The sequence below is a fragment of the Electrophorus electricus genome, chromosome 4, assembly GCF_041902795.1.
Source record: "Electrophorus electricus isolate QZ-2024a chromosome 4, ASM4190279v1, whole genome shotgun sequence".
In the NCBI taxonomy this organism is placed as follows: Eukaryota; Metazoa; Chordata; class Actinopteri; order Gymnotiformes; family Gymnotidae; genus Electrophorus; species Electrophorus electricus.
In genome coordinates this window covers 14,665,898-14,677,713 of record NC_137500.1, presented here as the reverse complement: position 1 = coordinate 14,677,713, position 11,816 = coordinate 14,665,898, and positions in this window count along the sequence as shown.

Here is an 11,816-nt window from a genome sequence, read left to right as displayed (position 1 = left end):
AACTTCAACATTTTTCACAATAGCCTGTTTTTAAAAATTGGGGTAAAACATAAAAGAATCTGGAACATCAAGGAGGTATCAGATGCATATAATGGGTTGCTCCTCACCTTTCTATATGAATGAGATAATCATTAATTTGGATGTTTATTAATTAAGTATTATTAATGGATTTTTCCAAACAATGACAAAATTAGTAAAGGGCACCTTGCATTTTTGCACTGGTGTTGAGCTTTTTTGAACATAAGATTTTATTAAAGGCCATAAAATATGCTGTTTTGCGGAATGAAGAATTGCCTTGGGGTTTATGAGAGTAGTTTTTAAACCGTGAACACTGATTCTGAAACTGTGTTTAAGTAATTGTCTTATTATTTCTTAAGCAATACGTTAAATCAACCTACATTACACATGCCACATTACATCATTCGTCTGGCAGTCCTTAGCAGTCCTGAAGAGAAAACATCTGTAGCTATATGAATCATTGTGTCCAGTAAAGAGTGGAAGAATGTTCCTTACAGAGACAGACCTTTATGAGCAGGCAAGAACTATAAAGGAGGCTCACCAAGCCCCCAGCAGTGACACACTTATAGTAACCCAGCAGAGGAGCTGAGACACAGGAAGCCCCCAGCAGTGACACACTTATAGTAACCCAGCAGAGGAGCTGAGACACAGGAAGCTCCATGCAGAGCAGGACAAGTGGTGGGAAAGCAGAGGGGGAAGGTGCTGGTAAGGTAGAGCTATAGATGTTTAGATAGAAAAAGACATGAGAACACGACAGAGGAACAGAAGCAAATGAAAGGCGCTATGGTTAAAGAGAGACAGTATGTATGAATGAACGCAGAGAAAAAAAAAGTTGAGTAAAGACAAATATGAGTGGTAGAAAACCAGAGCGAATGTGGAAAAACAGAGTATTGTCTATTATGTTTACTTGGGAAGATGGAAGAAATTATTCATATGTGACAGAGCCAGAGATTGAAACTCTTGGAGAAAGAGAAAAAAAGACAACTTAAATGTAAAAAGAGGCTTCAAGCCACACTGCGGGTATCCTCAGGAGGCCCAGTTCTCTCTCTCTCTCCTCTCGCTCTCTCTCCTTCCAGCCACAGCTATCCCAAGCAGCTACTTCTTGCCAGAGCTTCCCTGTGGTGGGAAACATGAGTTAGGAAGAAAAGCAGACATGTCTGGTTTAAAATGTAGCTTTATGATATAAACATGTGCTAGCCCAGATAAATGTTATTAATTCAAAAGACACTTCAATTGAAAATACACAGCTAATTTTTTTAGATTTGTCTTTTTGTAAAGATTTTAGGTGATTTTTTTTCTCTCCACATTGCTCACTAAGCATGAACGTCGAAGGGTATAACATTTTTTTATCTAGGTGGTAAAACTATTTTTTTTTAATCTGCACTTGTTTAGTTCACTTCCGTACTTTCTACACAGACCCGTGCATCACTCATGGGGTGAAAACAATGGCTAAAACTGATGACACTTATTTTCAATGGGATTTTTGCATTCCTGTAAATAAAATGCAAATGGTGCCTAAATTTGGAACATCTTCTATAGAGGAATTACTTTAATTTGGCACAAATGATGGTCCTGTGTTTACATTTATACTGAAAAGGATGTTTTCATGTCTCTTAGCTAATTGATGACAAAGACTGGTCATACCATATTACTTTTCTCCAAATATATATCAGAATATTACATAAAATTTAACTTATTATAATCTAGTCAAAAATAATTTGAAATTGGCTAATTTACATTTTGTTCAGCTCTTAAAAATAGCCTAATTAGGACACGAAAGTTTGAAGTAAATCTGTTTTTATGCACCCTTTTTTTTCTTTGTCTTTGTTTTAAATGTTGAGTGAAACCCGATGGGTCTCAGAAAAATATGCTATAATACACTGCATAATTATACTGAAACCAAAATTACAGTGTTGATGATACAGAACTTGAACTGACATGTTGTGATCTCACTGAACCTCAAAGCTATGAAAACATTTTGCCCTGGGGCCATTAATAGGAACCCTCAAAAACACCACAGAGGCAGAGAGAGGACAAAATGAATCATAATAGTAGTTCTTAACTTGAATTGGTGGAAACTTGTTTTTTGTAGATATACATAGGGAATGCACATAGTAGAGTTAGGTGAATGCACACAGTGGCGTTATCTTCACACTGGTAATGGGGGGGGGGGGGGTCTGCTCTCAGTATCATATATAAGACCCCCTCACTAAGCACCTAGGGTCCCTAACCCTTCTAGCATATAGGACCTAACTCCTTCTGAAGCCCTTCTTAAATGTAGACATTCAATTCATTTAAACAGTACGGTGTAATGAAAAGCTTTCTCACAATCTCATTTGTGTACATACATAGAGACCATGCTAAAATACACATAGACAGACTGTAAAGTCCAGACAGTGACAAACAGGTCAAACAGCATACGACATTGCACGGTGAGAATCAGATGCTACACCTAATGGTACTGATCAGTAAGGCACCAGAATAGTATGTTTAGGGAGTACATAGTGTGCTAACGCACATTGTTAACACAAGCAAGTCTAGTCTAACATCTGTGGCATATCAGTCTCAGATGGCCCCAGGGTCTTCCATTACCAGTGCAAGGATGGCATTCCTTAACATCAGGTCTAACAAATCTTTTTTAGTAAATGATTTTATAAACTAATACAAGCTGTTGTGTGTTTAATGTGTCTCATGGAAACAAGGCATGCAGAGGGCAGGGATGAAACTGTTCTCAATGAGACAGCCCCTCCAAGCGTTTTTTTAATCAGTTGTATGAATACATACCAAACTGTAAAGAAAAGAGGTGGATTGGCTGCTTGAGGAACATATTCCGAGACACTTGACATTCCAATACGCCTGACATTCCAGTGCACTTATTAACTTTCTTGTTTCTCTTTCATGTAGACAACGCTAAGAAAAATAATGCCAAAGAACTTTCTGCTTTCTTTGATACTTTTGGTATTTTGTAGCGTGTAACCTTGAATTAAGTAGGGCTTGACAATCTCATCCCTCTGAGAACACTAACAGGAGCATCTACAATACCTGTTTTCTATTTTGGAAGAAAAGCCAACAATGCAGAAAAGTAGGTAACTGCAAAACTCCTTTCGATTGAAAAAGGTAATGACTTTGCAAGGTTTTTAATCGTACAATTAGAAACATTAGATTTTTCAGTCAAATAATAAGACAATGTTATTTTCACTGTCAGGCTGCTATGTCACAATTTAATATAATTGATGGTAACACTTGAAGAAATAGATCAGCCCCTTTAATTGTCTGTGTCTTGATAGTTGCCAAATTACTTTCTTAACAACATATTCAACTTTTTAGCAGCTGATCTGCTGCAAGTGGTTAATGACTCACTCCTAGCAGGCATGTTCCTAAAACAGCTGCCATTAAGCCACTCCTGAAAATTTAAACTCCTAGTGCTTCTATTCTTATCAAATATAAATCTGTCTTAAATCTTCTTTTTATAAGTAAGATAATCGAGGAAGTGGTGTACAATGAACTAGCCAATTTTATTAATGTAATTAGCTATTTTGACAAATTTCAATAGGTTTTCCAACACCATCACAGTAATGATACTGGCCTCATAATGGTCCTGAATAATATATGACTGAATACTGCCTGGTAAAATGCAGCCTATGATAATACATGATCTTAGTGTTGCATTTGACACTGTAGCTATTGAATTCTTCTAGCCAGGTGGGAAAAATCGGTAGGACTATCAGGAACTGTCCTCAAATGGGTCTTCTATGGAAGGCTGGAGTTACTTTGGTCAGATTGGTAGTTATGAATCTGATAGGATAGCTGTAATATGTGGAGTCCCCCAGGGGTCACTTCTTGCTCCACTTCTATTCAATATTTGCTCTCACTAGTTGAAATTCTATACAAAAAATCTTAAAGTTATGCAGATTATATATGGCCCAATAGACACACTTTGTCTATAATTGGATCACATAAATAAACGGATGAAAATTGCATTCAGTTAAATATCTAAACGTAAATACTACAGTTAAAGAATCTCAGCAACACCATATTCAAAATGCTTCGGCAAGAGTTTTAAACAAGACAAAGAGAACAGAGCACATTACTCCAGTTCTAAAATCTCTACACTGGCTTCTAGTTAGTTGTAGAATTGTGTTTGTGATAATAGCATTTATGCTACACATAACTGGAACCAACTTCCCAACAAAGATTTCTACATCTAGGTTAAAAACATGTATATTCTCTTATAGATGGGCACTATATCTTGGTATCGCTTTATTTTATTATTATACTTTATCATTCTTTCTTATTATTTATTATCACGGCACTCCTGTGCAGAACTGCACCAAGAACTTGCCACGGTCCCAATCACCCACCTATTAACCCAACTCACTTGATCCTTATTTCCCCTCTTATTAGTTAAGCCCACAGGTTAGTGAAGTCAGCGATGCACACTGACAGCCCTTAGAGCGACGCACTGCTCCACAGCTCTGCGCTAACCAAAGCCAATGATTGTTTTCGTTTCCTTTGTTGCTGTATAGCAGCTTATCGTCCTTTATTATGATGGATAATAAAGACGCCCTTATTTCACCCTTGCCTGTCACTCTCTCTGTGCTGCCAGCATCACAAGTATTACACTATGTTTATTATTTTATTATAGTTTTATACTTTTTATTATATTTATCTTTATGTATTTTCTCACTTTCTTTCAGTTTATTATTAAATTATTTCATTGGTTTTTTTATTTTCTATTTAAATCAATTATATAACGTTATTATGTTTCTGTTTAAATAAACTGTTTAATGTGTTTTTTTTTTCTTTTTCACAGAATCCTTCCTGTGATGATAGATGTAATAAGATTAATCTTCTTACCCACTGCAATGAGATTACCCCATGTTGGTTCCTGCTACTGCTAAAAACCATAAATTGAATTATTTTCCAACCCGACAGAAGGTGCTAGTTGTTGGCCACACTACACCTGAGCATGGCACAGGCCAGCTATGGTTTGTTTTTTTTATGTGTGTGGGCCCACAGTTTAGTATATGTCTTTTTAACTAAGAGTTTAAGAGTTTTTAGTGTGATTTATTACTTTCAGAGATGGGTATGTCGAATGACTGATGAAAGGTTTTGAAAATAATTGTCTGCCATTCCAAGGTCTACAATATTTTTTCCTTTTCTTTTTTTTACCTGTTCTAATACAAAGTTGGGAAAGAGAAAGTGAGGGGGGTTTTGTGTGTCTATTTATGTACTGGCATGACATCTTAGAACAAGCCAGATGCTTGCGAGTTTTATTTGTAGCAGGATAAGCAACAATTGTAAAGCAAAACAGGCAATGTAATAGCCAGATATACACACCAGGGAATTGCTCAGTACAAACGATAGAACAGTGCTAATACTCCGCAGGGAATTAACGGAATCGGAGAGAATAAATAGCGTAGCAAAGATGAGACACAGGTGACACTAGTAAACTAGTGATGAGGATCTGGTGAGATTGTGCTGGGGGAGATGAGAGTTGCAGTCATGGACTGAGGGAGATTGCGTGACAATTGGGAATTTTGCTCATTTAAACATTTTATTTGGGTAGTAAGTGAATTCTTTAAGTATGTGAATAGTTTTCCCTTTGCAATGTAATAATTCATTTAAATTCTAAAGAGTCAGTAAATATTAATAATTCTAATACATACATGTATCTGGTTCCTACTATGCACCAAGGCGATAACTTCACAAAGCAGATAGAACATAGGTCCTCTCAGTCAGTTTGTTGTGGAGTCTAGAGTCAATGGCTGTAGCTTCTTCAGTCTCCCTAGTAATGTTCCAAAAGGTGGGTGTCAGCTCAAAGTGACATCAGCCTTGCAGACTCCATAATCATCTACACCTGCAGCTCACCAGGACATAAACTGTCTGGTGTAGTCTCCTGTGTGCTGTTTCAGTTTCAATTAATTTGCTGGAACTACACTGGAGATCGATTCTTTTAGAACTAAAGATCCTTGTGTTTTTGTGCTTTGTTTTGGGGAAGTCTCTCTAGGGCCTTAGGCTTGTGGACTCTTTTTATGCACTGATTGACTTTGGGATTGTGTTTGCAATCTAATGGCTTTTGTTTTATCTTGTGGTTAACGTTTTTTGATCTTGTGATTAAAATGCTTCAGGAGCCTCTCCATATTGTCTGCATCTGTGCTCAATCCTTTTTCATTGTGACAAGAAGATAGAGCCACAAATGGTGGCAGTTTCAAAACTTATGGAAGCAGTCTGGGAACTTTGAATCCAACCCCTATTTACTCCCAGTACAGCAGGCTTTAGTGGAGCAGGAGAGCATCAGCCCCTGCCCCTAACATGACTGATCTCAAAAAGCCAGTGTCATCTCGGTTTGATTTTGAATGTACATGTACGGGAGACGCCTAACTGATGTAAGGTTAGTGGCATTGGTTGTCTTTTACACTGCATTCAACCCAGTGTCTCGGCCAGAACACCACTTAAGGCCAGGATGAGTTAAAGACTTTAATAATAACGGCAAGTATTCCAGTAATAACAGTAATAACAGGTATGGTCATTGACTGTGTTCATGGTCTGAAACACAATACACAAATCATCTCAACTCAATCATCTTGGTATGATACATAAATGACAACATACATATTAACTTAAAACCATTCTCCATCAAGAACAGTTACTAAAGAAAATAACCATGAGTAATACTTGAGCAACATCTTGAGCAACATCTTGAGCTGGCACAATGACTCTGATAGAATGAGCGAAAGGCGTAGCTGCAACTAACATTGCTCAAACTACCAATATAACATCTTAACACATACAACACAGATATGTATGATCTAAGAAGGTAATGATACAAAAAATAAGTACATCATCCAGGCATCATAAACATGCTATGACCAAGGAAAGAAAGCACATGAAAAAAGCTAATACATCGACACTAGCACGAAACCAATACACACAAAATGCAGTGTACACACAATACATACTTGATAATAACAGTGAGACTGACATCAACACACATTACTAATGCCATTACTCACCTCATAATACAAATATGACATGAATCATCATTAACGCACAGCTTTAGAGTGAACACAACAGACATTCACCAACTAAATCCTGAATGATGATGTCTTAATGCATGTATCCATGCAATTAATACTCCCAACCAATTACAAATTACCTAACTGGGGAGTCATGATAGGTTGAGTAAGCAAGATACAAAGAACATCCTAAATATAAACCACAACATGAATAATTAACCTAATCTTGCATCACTACTGGGCCTTTTGTACAACTGCCCCCAAATTTATGAAATACATTTGCTCACAACAAAAGGCACTATGGTTATACACATAACACTGTCTTCATCTTCATCAGAGCGAAGAGCTGAAAGGACTTTCAGTCTGGCGACAGGTCGACGGGTCGACTCTATCCTTTACCTGAACATCAGCAGACCTAATGTGTCCATCTGAACTAGGGAGGACCTGTCCAATCAGCCAGAGAGCTCTGGGCAGTTTGGGGATGATGATCATCACTACAGAGTCCTCAGTCAGATCATCTGATGTAGAATGCCACTTCTGGCATGACTGCAGCCTGGTAAGTATAGGCAAATGAAGTATGACCGGAATGGTTTACTAGCACTTGTGAGCCGCTCAGGAGCTCACTCTTAGAATAAACAACCTGAGGCAGGAATCCATCAGGCCACCCCATCAAGATAACATCAAGATTCATTGGGTTAAGATTACTAATATCAGAAGAGACATTTTCCAGTGGCTTCGAGTTGAGAATGCTAAACCTTAGTGTGAATTGTCTGGAGAACTTCCTCTTGGACAACTTTGGCTCTCACTGTAGTATATACAGCGGTCTTCATTTAACAAATTTCTTGCTCCCATACACCTTCAAAGTGAGGTGCAGCAGGAGGATTGAGGCAAAATCCTCTATAAATCCTCTATAAATCTTCTATTTCACTAAGTGCTACTGAATTGCTGGAAACAGAAATGAGAATGCCTCTCAAAGCTCTCTCTCTCCTCCCCAGAAGTCTTTGCCCTGATCTGAGAACAGTTCTGCAGGTGTTCCTCTCCAAGTTTTAAATCTCCAAAGAGCCATCAAAAATGAATCAGTGTCAACTGACACGGTTGGTCCCCCCTCGCTTTGATGGTTTCCCTGTCGTGTGTGTTGTTTTGGTTCCCTTTTCTCCATCCATCGTTTGGTTTTCCACTCCCGTCATTGCTTTCACCGGTTCCTCGTTTCTAGTCTTGTTAAGTTCATGTATTTCAATGCTGTTTTTCCCTGTGTTTTGGCTGTTTGGCTGTATGTCTGAAAGCTCATATATGTATGCCCGTAAGTTTGTACTCTGTGTATCCTAGTCTGACTATTCTTCCTAGCCTCTGTTATAGCCTACATCCCCGGTTTGCCTTTGTGTGTGTTTGTTTGTTTAATCATGCATCCTCGTATTCTGTGTATTGGCTCAATGACCCTGGACCGCTATAACGACTCTGAATCTGGATTTGCCCTTAATAAATCTTCTCTGCATGTGTCCACCTCCTTACTGCTCACTATTACATCAACAGAGGTAAGAATATCCAAGTGCACAGCTCTGGTGGTCTCACACCTCTTTGTCACACAGTCCATCCCCATAGAGTTGAAGGCAGACTTGAACAGGCGGTGACATGCCAGAGGAAGATCAGCAGTCTTCAGTACAGTGGGTTTCAACTTCCACTGTGGTAATGCTTGGCAGTGGGGTGACTACTCTCATCAGCCGCACTACACAGCACCCGTGCTTTGCTCTCTAGGAGCTCCTTCTATGTATCACATTCAGATATGCATCCAAAGGGTCTGGCACTGTAGAAGCAATGCCACAGTGCATAGACATACAGAGCTTTGAGTGGTCAACCTCAAGCAGAGTTGCAGGATTACTGGCCACAGATCTGGACTCTAGGAGAAATGGAGAACCTTGGTTCCACCTATTGGGCTCTGTAACTTCTTGCAGCATCTTACCCCATGTTGTGTCATTGTCTGGGTTTCTGGCTGAATCTACATACTGTCAGGCTTGGAGATCTGTAAGGTCTTGGAGCTTTGTTACTTGCATGCTAACAAAGACCTTAAAATGGCAAGATTCAAACTTAAGCCATGCCAATACTGTCATGGAGACTGACCTTAGGACCATCATAGCTATGCTTAGTGTAACTCATTCCACAGGACCTTGGAATGCACCTGTAAGTGCAGCACAGAGTTTTATCCTGGGCATAGTATGCAGCCACTTGGGAGCAACTCTAGAGTGGGTCATCAGAAATGACAAGTAGGTTCTGTCTTGATTATTAGCAGTCTGCAGGTAGGCCACTGAGCAATAAGCATTCTTCAAACTGTCAAAGAACACATTTAATTATTGCTGGGTAGGCCACTGATGGCACCTGGTTTGCTGCTGGTCCACTGACGTTACTTGAACCCAGATGACAGGAGAAGGGGTCTTATCTTGTTGACTAGATGTCTGGACTCAGTGACAGTAGGTAAGCTCTGCAGACAGTCATCAATATATAAACATTTCTCAACTGATGACCTCACCTTGGTTCCTCCTTGGCTGTTCTCTGCAACATGGTGCTTCAGGGCAAATGTGGCACAGCAGGGGCTGCAGGTTGTGCCAAAGGGGATTACTTGCCACTCATATACTGCTACAGACTCATCTTGTGCCATGTCACACCATACGAAGCACGTTAGGGATCCTTTAAGTAGGTATTTTGACCCCGGTACTGATAAGAGCAGTTTAACACTAGTCAGTTCTCAACATTGTGTTTGACCATGTGGAGAGGGAACATACCACACTTCCTCCTCAGCCAGCATCTGAGGCTCGAGCTTAGTCACTGACTCTGCCTGAATCAGTTTCTCCATCTCTAGTTTATAGGCTTTGGCTTGCTCAGGATCTCTGGACAGTCTCCATTCCATACTACTCAAGCTTGCCATGATGCCATCTGTGGAGATGACTGATACTGTGCTGAAATAAGCTATATATTACCAATAGCATCCCTATGGATGTGGTATCAGATTGAGGCCTAGGTACAGGAAGGCATTCTGGTTGCTCTTTAACACATCTGTTAGTCTATCATTAGGTTACCAGTCACATAAAATAGACAAACAGAATGGGTCAACCATGAAATTGAGAAGCATTTATATTGTGTTGCTTCCCATAGCACAGATTGCTCATAACCAGCTGTCATGTCTTCATGTGAGATTCAGTATGCCTTTATGCCTCTGTTCTTTCACAGTCAACAACCACAGGTTGTAGTTTTCTCCTCAGAGGTTGTAGTGGTCAGATATGAGAGGGCCAAGAAAATGGGCAAACACACCTCTTAATGCCATGAACAGCAGGCCAAATGCAAAAAGACACCTCATTTCTGACCTGAACAGAAAATCTGACTGTCTTCATGTAACATTCTACTACATGCAAAGTCCCTACATGCAGGGCCCTTCAAGGTGAGATATCAACCCTGTGTTCTACAAGTTAGACTTACCAAGAAGTCTCTGGGTGAACCTGGTATTTTACATATCTCTTGAAACCTGTCATAAGCTCTACCCCATCACCGCTTGTTTTTGTGCCTCCTCCGTCCCACTTAGTATCCAGTGGTATTATATTCAACGATTTAGCAGCTGTCGGATTCTTACCATGTGGGCAGGGACTGGCATGTGGGCAAGGTAATAAAAGTATTTGTAGGTTTGGGCATTGAATAAGAAACCCTAAAGTAAAGCCTATGAATTGGAACACAGAATCGAGGCCCTTGTGGGGCAAGCCTAAGGCAGACCACTCTGGACTGTTCCCATGATAAATAACTTCCTTGTTATTGAAAGATCATTGTTTTTAAAAGACTTGAAAGTCTCTTTGAGAGTTCTGTGGCTAAGCAAGGTTCGTTATCTCACCACCAAGGACAGGGTGATGCTGACCTGCAACTTTATCTTGCAGGTGTTTGGTGATGTGAGTGGAGATCACCCTTGCTTTAAAAAAAAGGAAAATCTTCCAATGGGATATAATGGTGTCAAGCTTCATCTTTCTTAATGATGGGTAACTTGAACATTCTTGGATCTCAGTTTGCATATATTGAATAATATATGGTTTGGATATAATGGTGGATTACATAATCACTCCTGAAAACTGTATAATCATTTGGGTTCTTTGTGTGATTGTAAGACATTCTCAGGAGGATGCCTCAATAATGCTTGTTAATGTTGACCTGCAATAAAGAACGGGACCAGCTTTTCTTTTCAACTAATTCTCAAGTCTGCATTTTTATTCTTGAATTAAATAGAAATTATTATGCCATCATATAGAGGAATTTAGAAATGAGAGGTCTGCAAAGCCACTCAGACCTTTCAAATTCAGAAATTAATCTTCCTTTCATTCTCTCATTTCCACAATTAAACCTGTGGCCCTTCGCTCCTTGGACCTGCGCACTACCAATAACCAGCATAGGGTGACATGGAAGTTAAATTGTTCAATAAATGTAAAATTTACATTTAAGGCATTTAGCTAACACTTTTATCCAAAGCAACTTACAATTATGACTGAGTACAACTTGAGCAATTGAGGGTTAAGGGCCTTGCTCAGGGGCCCAACAGTGGCAACTTGGCAGTGGTTAGGCTTGAACCAGCAACCTTCCAAATGGCTGTTTCTCAATTCCCAGATAGGTACAATTATCAGCTAACTTGACTTGTTCACATATACCTTGACATATTTGCCCTCACTCCTGGATCATCACAGACCCTTCCAGATGTATAAAGGAACATGCTTAGTAGCACTGCTGTTCCTATGACTTCTACCAGGTAAGTAAAAG